The sequence below is a fragment of the Pseudonaja textilis genome, chromosome Z (assembly GCF_049901715.1).
Source record: "Pseudonaja textilis isolate UNSWEBS1 chromosome Z, rPseTex1.2, whole genome shotgun sequence".
In the NCBI taxonomy this organism is placed as follows: domain Eukaryota; kingdom Metazoa; phylum Chordata; class Lepidosauria; order Squamata; family Elapidae; genus Pseudonaja; species Pseudonaja textilis.
In genome coordinates this window covers 33606174-33623451 of record NC_142008.1, presented here as the reverse complement: position 1 = coordinate 33623451, position 17278 = coordinate 33606174, and positions in this window count along the sequence as shown.

Sequence of the window (17278 nt, the reverse complement as noted above, 5' to 3'; positions counted from 1 at the left end):
TTGCAGACTACCAGAAAGACCATAGTAATATGGGGAAAAACAAGAAGGGGAAAAGGGAACTTTCTGCGGCATGTAAGGAAATGTTGAGAGAGCTAAATTTAAAAGATCTATGGAGGGAACGGAATCTTGAAGGAAACAATTTACATACTATTCTAACCCACATAAGACTTGGACCAGAATAGATATGGCTTGGATGGATTTGGACTTGGCTAATGAAATAAAAGAAATCAAAATCCTACCGAATGAATGGGCTGATCATAACCCAATACAGCTAATTTGGAGAGATAGGAGACGAATAAAAAAAAGATGGACACTAAACAACCAAATTGTAAACGAAGAAGAGTATATTAATAAACTGAAAGAGGAGCTAAACTATTTTCTAAAAGATAATAATAATGAAACAACTTCAAAACAGAACATTTGGGATACTATGAAAGCAATTATAAGAGGCACAACAATTTCCTATAATGCTATGAGAAACAAGAGAATTTATGCCCAACAAAACGTGTTACAACAACAAATCCAAGACTTAGAAATACAATTACAAAAAACCCTAAGATCCAAGGACTACAAAATCAGTTAATACTAGCCAAACATAAAGCTGAATTTAATTGAACAAGATAAAATAGAAGTTAGCTTGAGAAGGTCCAAACAAAATTATTTTGAACACGCCAATAAACCAGGAAGATGGCTATCTTATAAACTTAAAAAGAAAAAGAAAAGAGATTGATACACCAATTAATAGACGAGAAAGGCATCCCACAACATGAGATTGAGAAGAAAAAGGATATTATATTAAACTATTTTCAAAGATTATATAAAAAAGAAGAAATCAATGAGGATAAAATAAGAACTTATCTGGAGAATACGATTGATAAAACAATAGGGGAAGGAGACAAAGAATTACTAAATAAGGATATTACATGGTCTGAGTTAAAATCTGCAATGGAAAATCAATGTAATAATAAATCCCTGGTCCAGATGGGATTCCAGTAGAATTGTATAAAGCCACAATAGATTTAGTAGGGCCTCTGATGTTGGAAGTGTTGAACGAAGTACTTTTGGCTGCCAAAATGCCAGACTCATGGAGGGAGGCGTTGATTGCGTTAATTCCGAAGGAGGATGTGGATGCCAGATATATCAACAATTATAGACCAATCTCACTTTTAAACGCCGATTATAAATTGTTTACCTCAATTATAGCGAATAGAGTAAAACAAGTTTTAAATTTATACATTCATGAAGACCAAAATGGTTTCCTTCCATTCCGCCAAATTAAAAACAATTTAAGAACCGTTATTGACGTCTTAGAATATTATGAAGCTCATCCAGAGAAACAATTTACACTCATGTTTCTAGATGCGGAGAAAGCATTCGATAACTTACATTGGCACTTTTTAATACAAAAATCTATAACATGAATCTGGGCACTAAATTCGAGAATATTATCACAACAATTTACAATACCCAACAAGCCAATATACTAATTAATGGTGAACAAACAGGCCCACTAAGCATTGAAAAGGGCGTTAGACAGGGTTGCCCTCTCTCACCCCTCTTATTTATATTTGCTTTAGAATCATTGTTAACGCGGATAAGACAAAATTCTGAAATCCAAGGAGTTAGGGTCAAAGCAGAGGAATATAAATTACAGGCGTTTGCAGACGATATGGTTTTCTTCCTAGAGGATCCCATGGAAAAAGGACATAATCTAATAAAAGAACTAGAACAATATGGCTCAGTAGCAGGATTAAAGATTAACAGAAATAAGATGAAATCTCCATCTCTTTCTATTGTATCATCTAATATAGGCTCTTAAAAAAACCTAGGATCATGATAAAGACTGGAATTCATCACTTCATAATAGAGCATTGTTTGCTTATTAACCTTCTTAGCATGTGCTACCACCATAATGGTAGTAAGATGTCCAATCGTACAAGGACCTCCAACCGCATTAGCAGGTATGAATGCATAAGCATAAGCTCCACAAAACATAAACCATCCTCTAGGTAAAAACAACACCTGTGCCATTCTATCTATTTCTTCAACTTCCATACAATGAAAATCATCTTCAGTAGGCAAGTAATTATAAATTGTTTGTTCTTGCTTCTTCTCTGGATGTTTATATTTCACACAATCATAAGCTGGAAAGATTGTTTTAACCTCAATAACCAGCTTTTTCTGATTTGTCCATTTAATTGGCTTCACAGGAGAGCCAAATAAAGTAATCACCTTTGACAAATTATACAAAGTATAAGCATTAGGGTGTATAATAATTCTGGACTCCGCTAATAAAAACTTTTCTGGCACTGGAACTCCTATAAAACAAGTGGACATAATATCTGAAACCGTAGTCTCCCCTCTTACACAAAAAGAACTATTCAAATCCACTCTCATTAGTTCCAGAAAAACATTCTCATTCTTCTCTATTGGTTCTTCTTTAACATGTCTTGCACTCCTACTTAAAGTTCTAGGAGCTTTAAGATATCCAACTGTACACCTACTTTTCCAGGTAAATGGAAGCTTTGTAAGAGCTATGTTGCTACACAAAAGCTTCCTTGAAGTACTTCTTAATTAAATATATGACATAAACAACAATCCTTCCTCCAAAGTTCTAAATCTCATATAGGAAGGTGAATAATTACCATATAGCTCAACACAATGATTATATAGTTGTTCCATCTTCTTAGACAATTCTTTATGACTAGTAACAATGTCATATGTGCGGTTACACATTGGATATTTTTCCAAAAACAAACCATCACCTAAGGTGGAACTAATACAGATTCAAGCCTCAGCTGTAGGTTCAATCAGTGTCGGTGGTGTTTGCACTTGATAATATTCATTGTCGGGTTCGGTTTGGAAACACAGCTGCTGCCATGTCATTGAAAAACCAGGCAATACATCAAAAGCCTCCATTCCTACCCCACACAAGGCGATAACCACTATGAATATCATCTTCATATTTTTAAATGGATTAGGCCCCCCACACACCTTAAATGCCTGTAGTTTATACTTCAAAACTTACAACCGGTAATTGGGGATTTACATCCACTTCTTTATCTTTTTCCGCACTCAGGGGATACACCACTTGCCCTCACCAGTCTTCATATCTCAATATAATCAACAAAACAAGAAACAACTTTATTACACTCAATCAAATAAGTAACTCTTCTTCCCAATGTCCCAGCTGACTCAGTAGTCAACAGCACCTGGAATGCCATTTCCCAATGCTTACCACTGCTTTATCAGGACCCAGTCACCACTTTTAAAGTCATGCACATGGAAATCAAGAGGCAGTGTTTGTGCCAAAAGTCCTTTGGACCTTAAAAGAGAAAAACATTGGGCAGTCCTTGTATATATTTTCTCAGAAAAATATCTTTAAGTTCTATTCTAGACAGTCCCACACTTCCAATATAAGGCATTCCAAACAACATTTCATACAGTGAAATTCCAATATCTTATTCTCGGACAAGTACAAATTCTCAAACAGAGCTAAAGGCAAACATTTTGTTTATTGTAACTGAAGCTCTAACATTAATTTCTTTTTTTTAAAAAAAAAATTTTTTTATTGTTTTTTAACATACAAAACACAACGACAAAACATAAAAGTATCAGCTCCCCCATATTTTTGTACACACAGTAAGTCGGTTGGTCCATCAGTTTTGTGCATTCACCTCATAGTCACAATTACAATTACCTTATATAATACTCTTATCAATACAAATTAATAAATCATAGTATCGCTATTAAAAAAAAAGAAAAAAAAATTGACTAAACTTTTATTCGGTCATGCCTTTATGAGATAACTATATTTTAAATGTTTTATTCTAAAACAAATCTTATAATCATACCAATTCTATCCCAAATAGGAAAAAGAAAGAAACAGAAAAACTATTATATATATATAGTATCAAAAACCAATAAGAGGAAAGTGAAAATAAAGTCATTATTATTCCTTATTATCTAACTTTTATATTTTAATATTTCATCATTCAACCATTGATAGAAAAGATCCCAAACTAAATAAAATTGTCTATCTTCTTGCTCTCTAATTTCAAATGTCAATCTACTCATCTCAGCACATTCCAAAATTTTCTTTACAACTTCTTCTTGCAATGGAATTCTCTCATTTTTCCAATTTTTTGCAAATACAATCCTAGCAGCAGTCAATACATTTACAATCAAATATTTCAACTCTTTACTATAAGTATCTGGTAGGATTCCCAATAGAAAAAACTCCGGTTTCAAGTCTATATGCTTCTTCGTCATTTTTTCCAGCCACATGTGGATTTTAGTCCAATATTTTCTAGCATCCTCACAAGTCCACCACATGTGATAGTATGAACCAGGTTTCTGATGACACTTCCAGCATTTTTCAGATTTGTTCTTGAACATTCTTGCTATCCTTGTCGGGGAAAATGCCACCTGTAAAACATCTTATACAAGTTTTCTTTATAGGCTGTAGACATTGTCATTTTATAATTTTGCGACCATAATTTCTGCCATTTCTCTAAATCAATCCCATATCCAAAATTCCTCCCCCACGCGATCATAGTTTCTTTAACTTGTTCTTCCTCAAGCTTAATTTGCAATAAATAACCATACAATTTTTTAATCACCTTTTCATCAGTACCCATCAAAATCTTATCCAAGTCAGTTTGTTTATCATAAAATCCCTCTGCTTTGGAATCCTCATAATACTTTGAATGTATTTGCAAATATGAAAACCAATTCATCTGTATACCTTGCTCTTCCAGTTTTTGCATCGATTTAAGTTCACCCTTTTAATCAAATAATTCCCCATAGTTAACTGTTTGTTCCTTTTTATAGATTATAGGATAAGAGAACGCTTCTATCGTCGATAACCAAACTGGAATTTTCAAATAACACTGTTTTTTTATCTTCTCCCAATTTAACCACAGAGACTCCCGTATATAATGTCTTCTAAAATACCCCTGTGTTTTGGTTCCCTTGTACCATAAAAAAGCATGCCAGCCCAACAACAAATCATGACCTTCTAATGTCAACAATCTGGTTTTGCTTAATGTTATCCATTCTTTAACCCACGTCAAGTTTGCAGCTTGGTAGTACAACTCCCAATTAGGCAGACCAAACCCTCCTCTAAATCTAGCATCCTGTAAAAGCTTTAACTTTATTCATGCTTTCTTGCCTTGCCATATATACTTCAAAACAATTTTATTTAAATCCTCAAAATATTCTTTTCCAAGCCTAATTGGTATTGTTTGAAACAAAAATAAGACTCTGGGTAAAATATTCATCTTGATTGTTGAAATCCTTCCTATTAATGACAATTGTAAGTTCTCCCATTTTTTCAAATCTTGAGCTATCTGTTGTTTAAGTTTAATATAATTATTCTCCTTCAATGTACTACATCTTGATGTCAAATATATCCCCAGATACTTAACCTTGTTTGTAACTTGGATTTTTAACAGTTCTGCCAGCTCTTCTCTTTGTTTCAGCAACATGTTCTTTGACAAAATCTTTGTTTTATCTCTATTTATTTTCAGACCTGCCACCTCCCCATAGGCCTCTATCTTTCCAACAGCTTCAAGCTGTTTCTATAGGATCTTCCAAAATAAAGACTAGGTCATCTGCAAAAGCTTGTAGTTTGAATTCCTCCTTTTGATTTTCATTCCTTTTATAGTTTTATCTTCTCTAATGTTTCTATTCAACACTTCCAAAGTCAATACAAATAACAAAGGCGAAAGAGGACAACCTTGTCTTGTACCTTTTCTTATATTAATAGAATCTGTATATTCTCCTTCCATCATTACCTTAGCTGTTTGTTCATTATAAATTGCTTCTATTGCTTGAATAAATCTTCTAGCAAAGCCCATCTGTTCCATTAGAGTACCATAAACCTCCAATTTACATTATCAAATGCCTTTTGAGCATCTAAAAATATCAAAGCCATTTGCTTTTCAGGGTGCGCCTCATAATATTCCAAGGTGTCTAAAATTACTCTCATATTATCTCTAATTTGTCGTTTTGGCAGAAACCCATTTTGATCTGGGTGGATAAAGTTATTCAAATACTTTTTAAGTCTTTCTGCCAATATTGAAGCAAAATTTTATAGTCTGCATTTAATAAGGAAATCGGTCTGTAATTCTTGATTTGAAGTAGGTCCGCCTCCTCTTTTTGGAATAAGTGTAATATAAGCCTCTGACCATGTTTTAGGAATTATCTTTTTACCATAACTTCATTCATAACTTCTAACAGTGGAATACAAAGTAATTCTTGAAAAGTTTTATAAAATTCTACAGGAAGTCCATCTGGACCTGGTGCCTTTCCATCATTATTTTGTTTCTTAAGTGCTTGGCTTAACTCCATCATTGTTATATTGCTTTCTAGCATTTCTTCAATCTCTTTAGGTATCTTAGGTAAATTTACATTCTGCAAGTATTGTTTAACTTTCTCCTCATCAATGTCTTCTTTCTTATACAAATGCTTATAAAAATCATAAATAATTTCTTTTTTTTTCTTTGCTGCCATAACAAATTTTACCTTGGTCATCTATTAACTGCAGTATTTTCTGACTCTTTCTCCTTTCTCAATTTGTATGCTAGCCAACTACCTGGCTTATTTGCATCCTCAAAATAATTCTGTTTAGCATTCCTAATTTTCTGTGCCAATTCTTCTTTCTCTATTAAGTCCATTTTATGTTTGGTTATATCCAGTTTCAGTTTGACATCTTTTCTGTGTGGCATTTTCTGTAATTCTTTTCAAGTCTCTTATATTCGTCATCCAAGGCTTTAAGAGTTTTCCTTTTCCTAATATTCTTTTTCTTGTATAGTTTATTATCAAGCCTCTAACATAGGCCTTCATTGTGTCCCAAACATTCTGTGTTGAGGTGTCTTCTTTCTATTCTCTTTAAAGAAAAAGGCCAATTCTTTCTCTATCCATTGTATAAATTCCTTATCCTTTAAGATAGTATTATTTAATGTCCATCTCGATCTTTTCCTTTGTCCCTTCCATTTAATTGTCAATGGGTTATGGTCAGCCCAAGTGCTTGTTTCAATATTAACTTCTTGAATACTAGACATTAAATCTGTTGAAATCCAAATCATATCCAGTCTGGACCATGATAAATGCCTATTTGAATAGAACGTAAATTGCTTAGATTTATTATTTTTTCTCTCCACATGTCTTTTAAAGTTAATTCATCTATCATTTTAAAGAAGGATTTAGGAAGAGTTTTTCTGTTATGCTTTACTGCTGTTGCGATATAATCAAGTTTATTATCCACAATTCCGTTAAAGTCTCCCATCATAATTGTATTAGCATAGTCAAGTTCAGCAATCTTAGTATGTAATTTTCTATAGAATTCTTCCTGTTTATCATTCGGGGCATAAATTGCAATCAAAAGTATCTTTCTATTATTGTCCATTATTTCTACCATTAATATTCTCCCATCATCATCTGTATAAATCATTTTTGCTGGTATGGCCTCTTTAATATATAGAACCACCCCTCTTTTCTTGGATTGTGTCAAAGAGGTAAACAATTTCCCTAATTTTGGTTGTAATAACAATTGTTCATGTTGCTTTTTAATATGAACTTCTTCTAAACAAATTATGTCAAACTTTAATTTCATTAATTTATGGAAAATCTTCCTTCTCTTAGCAGCTGAATTAAGTCCATTTATATTCATTGTAATCAATTTTTCTCTTCCATAATTATGTTTTATATTTAGATTTAACCACTCTCGTGGGTCTTGCCTCACGTTGATCTTTAATATCCACTTGTCCACCTACTGCACCTTCTTCTTTTCGATCTCCATTTGTTCCTCTTGGGATTCAATTGATGGGACCTCCTTTCCTGCTCCTCCTTCTCTCCCTCCCAGAACCTCTGCACAAAACAGTTCTGCTTTCTCGATTGAATCAATTCTATGTCTCTGTTCCTGCCACGTAAACATCAATCCTTCTGGAATCAACCATCTGTAAGACACCTCTTTTCCAATAACCTTTTAGTCAGAATCAATATTTTCTTCTCATCTCTCTCACTCTTCTAGGTATTTGTTTTAAAACCAAAATTTCTTTACCTTTGTATTTCAGTGGCTTCTCTCTTGCTACTTGCAATACTTGTGTCTTCATAGATTTTTTAATAAATCTAATATGAACTTCTGGGTAGGTTATTTCTCATCGCATATCTTGTAAAAACTCAATATATCTCATCTATTCCATCCATCATCTTCTCTTCTGTTATCTCGAGCGCCTCCGCCAAAATTCCTACCATTATTGCAGCCAAATCTTGTCCTTTTTCTTCTTCTATATTTTGAAATCTGAGATAAAATTCTGATCTATCCAACTCCCACTTCAACATCTCACTTTTTCTTGTTCAATCACTGTTAATCTATTATCAATATTTCCAATCTTCTCCTCTTCGCTTTGCCCCCTCTTCAACATTTTGAAGTCTCTCCTCATATTTTACCATCATCTGTTCCATCCTACCTGTTCTTTGTTCAATAGTATCCATTTTTACCTTAAGATCTTGAATTTCTTGCATAATCATCTGAAAGGATACTCTTTCTTGTTCTTTTTCTTTTCTTTATCTTGCTTTAACAATGTCTGAATTGAACGCTGTCCAGATGGTGGGGAGGCAAACGCAGACATAGAGGCATCCGAAGATATAAGTTTCTTACTCATTTTAAGTGGTTCCAACTCTTCAGGATCTTTCAAATTTTAATCCACAAAAAAAAAAAAAAAAAATATGAAGTTATAATCCAAGATAAAAGGCCAACAATAAAAGCCAATAGTGAGAGAAAAAAAAAAGAGAGAGAAAAATTCTTCAAATTCTTCCCTGACCTTAATCCAAAAAAAATAATCCAAAAAAGGAGTAAAAGTAAGAATAAAAACCCAATAATAATAATAAGCAAGACAAAGCCAAAAAAAGAAGAAGGGAAAAGAAAAAAACAAAACAAAACAAAACAAAAAACAAAAACCAAGAAAAATAAGTTTCTTCAAATTCCACACCTTAGTCCAGCCAGAAAAAAAAGAAACCTCAGTTGAAAAAGGAAAAAGAAATAGTCCACTGATGTACATTAAAAAAAAAGGAAAAAAAAGAAAAAACAGGATCCAAATGGGCAAGAGAAAAATAAAACAAGTTAAATCAAAATAAAATAAAAGTAAAAAAAAAAGAAATTCAGAGGCTTCCTTTACAAATAAATCAAGCTTAAAAGTAAAGACCTTGATGTTAGTGGAGGGGTTGGCAGAACTCAAAAAAAAAAAAAATAATTAGAAAAAGAGAATAAGCAACAATACACTGCACTCTATTTAATTATCCAAGGCTCTAATTATAACTCCTTCTCTTTCCCACAAGCTTCAAAGCTAAGTTTATAAATATCCAGAAAGACACCTGTAATAATATTCCACAGAGTGCTTTCCTCTATCTTATCAGAGGATGTCCTTGAGAAGAAGAGTCTGTTTTTTCCAGTTCAAGTAAAATATTTCCGAGCCTCTAGGTGGCAGTGTTACAAAGCATCTTAGTTCTCACTTTCCCCCTCCTCTCTGAAAAGCATAATAAACAAGGGAAAGCCGACGTGGAATACACAAAAGCGAAAGCACAAAAATCAAACAAAATCTAGAGGAGCCTCTAGCCCAAAAATAAAAAGTCCAGAAGAAGAATAAAACATATGAATATATATTAAAAAAAAAAAAACAGTCCAGTTATCCAATAAATAACAATGAAGTCCGGAAGCAAAGAAAAGAAAAAAATAGATTCTCTCTTTGACGTTTCCCTAAAAAGAACGCCGCTTAGTCAGTTTTGTCAAAAAAAAAAAAAAATCACACAGGTTTCTTCAAATAGTCAGAGTAAACTTTCAAAGCTCAAAAATTAAATAAAAAAAAAGTTCTCACCCAACCGACAAACTCTTTCTCAAACTCTTTCCTTCTGGAGCCGCCCGGCTTCAGCAGCATGGGGGCCTCTCCCGCCGCTGGCAAGAAGAGCTTCACCCGGGCTCTCCAGGGATTTTGCGGTATCCCGGAGTCCTCAGGGTACGCTCTCACGGTGGCTGCCCCTACGGGACAGCGAGGTCCGTTGGACCGGCCAGTAGCGGAGATATCGGCTGCAATCGAGGAGCTCGATTGCAGACCGTATCGCCACGGCGCAGGCTCCTCCCATCTCCTTAATTTCTTTAATGTACTTTTCAATGTTTGGGTTTTTTTCTCCACCTCACCAGCCAAGCTAGTGTGATAAGGAACGTGGTATTGCCAATCAATTCCCAATTCTTTAATTACTAGATTCACCACATGAGAAGTGAAACTATCAATAGATTCAACCAATCCATATCTAGATATAATCTGTTCCAGTATTAATTTTACAGTCATCTGAGTATTTGCTTTCACACACAGAAAAGCTTCCACCCATCTTCTAGTCAAATAATCAGCTATCACCAACAGATATTTCAAAGTTTCCACTGTTGGCATTTCAGTATAATCAACTTATATTCTCTGGAATGGTCAAATAGCCAAATCTCTTCCTCCTTTCAGTTGTTTATACATTATTTTCTTACTTATTCTTACACAACGTATGCATTTCCTACCTACTTGCATAGCTATTGTGTATGTATGTGTGTATGTATGTATGTATGTATGTATTTGTTTTAAGTTTTCACAGGTACCTCTACAAATATATTTCCTTTTAACGAAGTCCACAATTGCTTGTGTTCCCCATACGAAAAGTCTTCGTGCACTTTTTCTATTAAGTTTCTCATAATAGGTTTATTTACTATTTGCAATCCTTGTTCTGTTATCCATTCGCCACCTATATTTTCTGCACCTACTAATTTCATTTGTTTTTCTTCTTCTTCTTCAGTGAAAGTAATTTTTATATCCCATTCCAAAATAGGAACCAAAACCATTGTCTGTATTTCTTCTCCCATTTGTGCAGCTTCCCTTTGCAATCTCATCTATTAATTTATTTCCTAAAATCTCTTTTGAATCCCCCCTTTTATGGGCTTCCACATGTATTATAGCCAACCTTCAGCCACTTTCAGCACTGCTTGTATAAGATCTACCTGTTTTATTTCTTTTCCTTTATTTGCTATGAGTCCCCTTTCCATCCAAATTTTCTCAAAGGTTTGTAAAATCCCATAAGTATACTTAGAATCTGTATATATATTATTCACTTCATTTGTTAGAAGTTTCAAAGCTTGTAATAAAGCAAAAACCTCACATGTCTGAGCTGACCATTCAACAAGAAGCTTGCCTGTTTCCAAAGTTTCAGACATGTCTCCATTTATCACTGCATTCTTAATCATTCTTTTTTTTTAAGTTTTATTTGGGATTTCACACACACAAAATACAAGTAAAACATCTTTTTTAAAAATAGCATGGTACTGGGTTACACTTCTTTATACAGACACAAACTCAATTTCATGCTCATTTTTGTGTTCTATTCCATATCTTATTACTATTTTGCATTTTCTATATAGTTTTTCCCCTCTTCTAATTTTCTCAACTTTATTTTGATTATCTCATCTCAATTCAAATCATTATGTTTATACTATTGTCTGTCCTGTTTCAATTTCATATTATCTTTTCTCATTAAACAAATTTTCTCCTGTAGTTACTAACTGGAGTATGACACCTTTATATCTTTTAATTTTATCCATTCAACTCTTATTTAAATTTCAATGTATACCTTAGGGTTATAACATTCAATATAATACATAATACATAACTTCCAATCAAATATTGCTTGGTACATTCTTAAAATACACACTATATTCTTTTAAAAAAGGATTATAAATATATGTAATTAAAAACCTCATTCCATTCCAATTTCAGTTCTATCATTAATATTCATTAAAGTCTTAACATCTTTAACATTTCTTTTCAATTAAATATCATACTTCCTTGGGGACACATAATCTTTCCATAATTAATTTTTCCCTATTTCTCTTCACTTATGTTTTATAAATCATTGAATATTCATTTTATTACATTTATTTATTAACAAACATTCTACTAAATTATGATAACTATTTTATCCATCATTTTGATCATACATTGCTTCATATTTTCTGAAATTATTTCTATTTCTAATATAACAATACTATCTTATGTACCTTTGCAGAATCCCTTTTTCAATTATATTTTCACCCATTATCTCTAAATAGGCCCTGTTTCCCTATATCTTGTTTCTGTCCTTTATAACTTCTTTTCCTTTCTTTCTTCCCTCTCTTCTTCTCCCTCCCCTTTTTACCCCCTTGTCTCTCTACTTCTAATTCTCTTCTGCATTTCCCTCTTCTGTTGCTTTCTAATTTTATACTTATTTTTCAAGCTATTCTCTTTTTGGGTTGTTTTTCCAAATGTTAAACTTTTCATTCTCTTTCCCCCCTTTCCCCCCCCCCACATAACATTACTTGCTCATTAAAGATGGCTTCTTCTTTGTCCCAATCTTCTTGTTCTGCAGGTGTTTCTTGTTGTTTCTCATAGTTCCAAATCTCCATTTCTAAGAATTGAAATACGAAGTCAAAAGAACCTCTCCCTCCTTGTGCATCTTCTTTGTACTTTTTAAATTCCATTTTCAGTTCTTCTAAAAGTAGTGCCATTTTAAACACTTTTAAACAACCACCCGATTGATTTTAGTCATTCAAATGCAGTAACCAAAAATCCAGAAGTCACCGAGTAATCCAAATACTCCTGAGCTGTTTCTTCTTACTTCTTTTTTCATTTTCTCTTCCTGGGGTTTTACTATTTTGTTGCCATGTTTCAGTTAAAATGTATCTTTTAGAAGTCTTGTTGAGATTTTATTGTGAGTTCTTTTTAATTCCGGGCAGTCTCCTCCCTTCCAGATCCTGCCCTTTTGTTCTTTTGTCTGCTTTCCTGCTTTCAAAAACTTTTGAGTATCCAGCAATCTTTATTATCCCTTTGACATTTTATTTTCAGCTTAAATGCCTATTGATGTCAAAGTGGATTTTTTTTTCCAATTTCTTGCTTAAGTCTCTTAGCTGTCAGTATACGGAAAGGAAGAGGAGAGAAAAAAAAAACCAAATCCTTTTCCTTTTCTCTCTCCTTTGCTACTTAAAAATCTTCTTTGGGAACAGTGTTTTTTTTTTAAATAGTTTAAATTCCAGGGTACCTTATTTGTTGCTTTTGCTGTTTGACCCGGTCAACCAAAACTTTCTCTTCCTATCTTCCTCCTGCACATTCTTTCCCGGTTGAGTTCTTCTTTGGGGTAGCCATTTCTGACCACCGCTGCAACCGCCTTCAGGAAAGGAGTAATGGCCAGCTAAGGAGTAGAGATGCGACTCTCCTCAACCCTGCAGGCAGTCTCCCCCTTCTTCACCACCTCTACGGGGTGGCTTAGCCCTGAAACCAGCAGGCTCAGGGCACTCCAGTGGTGAACATGGATCGAAACCGTGCAGAGTTGTGGTTTCAGTCTGTCACCGAAGAAGCTCAAACCGGAACGCCTCCTTTTTCATTCTTTTTCTATTCTCCACTTGAGAAGACCCATCAATAAACCAATTAACTCCACCTCAATGGGGCTATCTTTATTTTTTCAATCTGTAACTTCAATGCAATCATGTTCAATATTATCCTATTCCTGAATTGATCTTCTTACTTCCATGACTAATCAAATGTCTCAAGTATTTGACCTCAGGTTCCACATACTGCAATTTCTTTCTTGAAACTCTCAGGCCCTGTTGCGCCAAAAAATTCAACAACTCATTTGTGCCTTTTTCAACATCTTTTTTCTTCTCACCTGAAACCAACAAACCATCAACATATTGTAACACTGTTATACCCACAGACGGTTCAAAACTTTCCAGGACCTGCTCTAATGCTTATCCAAATAAATTGGATAATTATATTAAAAATTCTATTAAATTTTTACTGTTAGGTCTCATTGTAAATCTTCTCAATACATTATTTTGAATTGACTAGAATAGTTCACAATGGTGTTGTTGTTGTTGTTTGCTTGAATTTATCCTTCCCTCAGTTAAGTAACCTTAATTCTTGCTTTAACTTTGGATGGATAAATCCATGGAAATATAACCTGTACAGCACTGGTACTTGGAATGCGTAGGGAGCATTAAATTAATTTATTTTAGAAAGTTGTCATATAATTCACTGTTTTAATCAAAAATCATAAACATAAAAAGTATTAATGAAAGGATTTAAATTAATCAAAACAAATAGTAAGTAAGCAAACAAGCAAGTAACCACCAATACCATCCCAGGCTGTATTAATAAAGGGATAAAATCAAGATCATGTGAAGTGTTAGTATCGTTTTATGTTGCCTTAGAAAAGATTGCACTTGGAATATTGCAGTCAGTTTTGGTCATTATGAAAAAGATATCGAGACTCTAAAAAGAATCCAGAAAAGAGTAACAAAGATGATCAGGGAACTGCAGGCTAAAAAAATGAAGAACAGTTGTAAGAATTGTGTATGTCCAGTTTAATGAAAAGAAGGCTAGGAATGACATGATAGCAATGTTCCAATATCTAAGTAGTTGTAACAAAGAAGAAAGGGTCACCCTATTCTCCAAAACATCTGAAGGAAGAAATGAATGGAAATTAACAAGAAGAGTAGCAACAAAGAACTAAGGAGAACAATTAATCAGTGACTGAGTTGCCTTATGTCTGCTCCAATACTGGATGTTTTTAGAGATTGGACAACCATTGATCTGAAATGGTATGTTTCTTGCCTGAGCACAGGATTGAACTAAAACACGTCTAAAGTCTCTTGCAATTCTGTTAATTTCTGTTAAACACACAATAGCAATAGCACTTAGACTTATATACTGCTTCACAATGCTTTACAGCCCTCCAAGTGGTTTACAGAGTCAGCATATTACTCCCAACAATCTGGGTCCTCATTTCACTGACTTCAGATACTCAACCTCGAGCTAGTGAGATTCGAACTGCCGAACTAATGGCAATTGGCAGTCAGTAGAATTAGCCTGCAATACCGCATTCTAACCAATGAAGAGCACTAATAATGCTCTTCAATGGCATTACATTAGCCTGGAAAATGGAAATAATAAATATTGACAGGCGAATATTATATTATTCTTTATTTTGCTAATTTCATAAGGTGGTAAAATTGGGATTTATTTAAGATTTATGATTGAAACTGAATGAAATTTAAATTGACAAATTTTCATATTTTTAAAAGGGCCATCCCAGCCCAATTTGTGTGGAGTACCGGGATGCTACTTGAAGCACAGCCATTAGATAAAATCATGGAAATAACTTCAATAAAGCTTTTATTGGGGGATAGAGGGTGGGAATAGAGGTGGCACTAAATGGGATTCAGTGCAAGAGGGCTTTCTATGCCAGCAATAGTCCTACCTTCTTAGAATTCTTTGCATGTTAATTACCCTTATTAAATACTCTTTTGCAACTTTTCCAGAGTGTATCATTGAACATCTAAACTGTTCACAGAATCCAGAAAAACCTATGCATCACAATTTATGAAAAAGAAACATTCTTTGTGTAGCTTCTTGTCTTCACTAGAATTATTACATTAAAAATAGCAAGGCTTAACCTGTCCTTTTGATTATGCTATTTTTCCCCCTTGGAGTCTTTCTGTCCTGGATTCTTTATTGATGTCATGATAAAACAGAAAGAATTTCAGACACTTGAGCAATTCACATATCTTCCCATTCCTCATAAAAGTACTAATTTCCAAATGATGAAATGTTAGATGGTTTGAAGACTGATAAATAAGCATACTTTCAGAATTTTGCAATATGATAGTTCATCAAGAAATACACAATCTGCGAACCATTTCTCCATATAGTTAAAATTATTCTGCTTATGATCATTTCTGAGTCAAGTACTTATGATAATTTCTGAGTCAAGTACTCCAGCATGTATTTTATATATTTGAATTTTCTTTTGTTTCTTGATCTTAATTTGTAATTGATTCTCCAGTTTTGATCCTGGTTAGTTGTTTTTTCTATAGACCCTGGCTTATTGCTTTGTGGCAGCAATTTCAGCAATATCAATTGAATATGAATGAATGTTCGAAATTTAATTAATGATAATAAGATTTGAATATTTAACAGTGCTTTTTCTTGTTATTTAGACTCTTTAATTGAATTGAATCTAGTAGAACTTATACTTTCCTATATAATAATATATAGATACTACCAATATATTGATAATGGAAACAAATCTGGAAAGAGAATTGAATTTTGAAAGACAAAAGACAAGACCTCTCTTATTTTCCAAAGGATTGAAAACAAAAATGGGAAAAATTCAATTATGCCTTTTTATTAGGATTAATTTATTTCTATCTTTACAAATAAGAAGCTATGGTAAAATCAATGTTGTTACTCTCCCTTCTGTATTCATGTAGCAATTCCCATAATGAAATCTAAGTACAAATGTCTTTTTTTTAAAAAAAGTTCATAAAGACAATTCTCTCCCTCTCTCTCCCTCTCTCTTTCTCCCTCCCTCCCTGCCTCTCCCTCTCCCTTCTCTTTCTACACACCTCTTTCTCTTTCTTTCCTTCTGTTTCACACAAAAGATATCCCATACAAGACTAAAAAACTGGATTTTGATAATTTAATTAGATGAAAAGAACATTATGTGGGATCGGCTGTTGTTTGCATTTTATCTTCTGAAAATACAGTTTCAGCATGGGAGGGGAAAAAAAGGATTTTGGAAAAAGTGTAGGAGAAGATTCCTGTGCAGTGTGGGAGAAACATCTGCTTTGTGTCCACCAAAGACCACCAATGATGCCCTTGTATAACTCTATAAAGGAAAATAAATGTGGGAGGATGACAGCTACATGACTGGATGTAGATTGGGGAAAAGCCAGACACATATAGTAAAATAAGTTTCTATTATTTGGACACACCTCTCTTTCCCTAGTGGAATTGTTTTTCATTTCCAGTTTTTATAAAAAGCTTTTCTTTTAAAATATAAACTAAATTAAATTATAAACTAAAGGAACAATCCTGCATAACTACTGGCAAGTGTGCTTGTTATTCGTCTTGTATAATGCCACCCATAGATACATAGATTAGATAGATGATAGATAGATAGATAGATAGATAGATAGATAGATAGATAGATAGATAGATAGACTGGTTTTATTAGCAAAAGAAATAAATAGAGAAATGCCCATTCCACCTCAAGGTAAACTAATTTTAGAACTATCAGTTGTAAGTCACAAGGGAGGATATCCTTCTCTTAAAAAAAATAATCCTATGTTTAAACCTATGAACATGGTTTTCTTCCTGTTATTATCCCCGTGCCTGGTTAGGCTCACATGTCATGCTCGGGTTTAATTGAG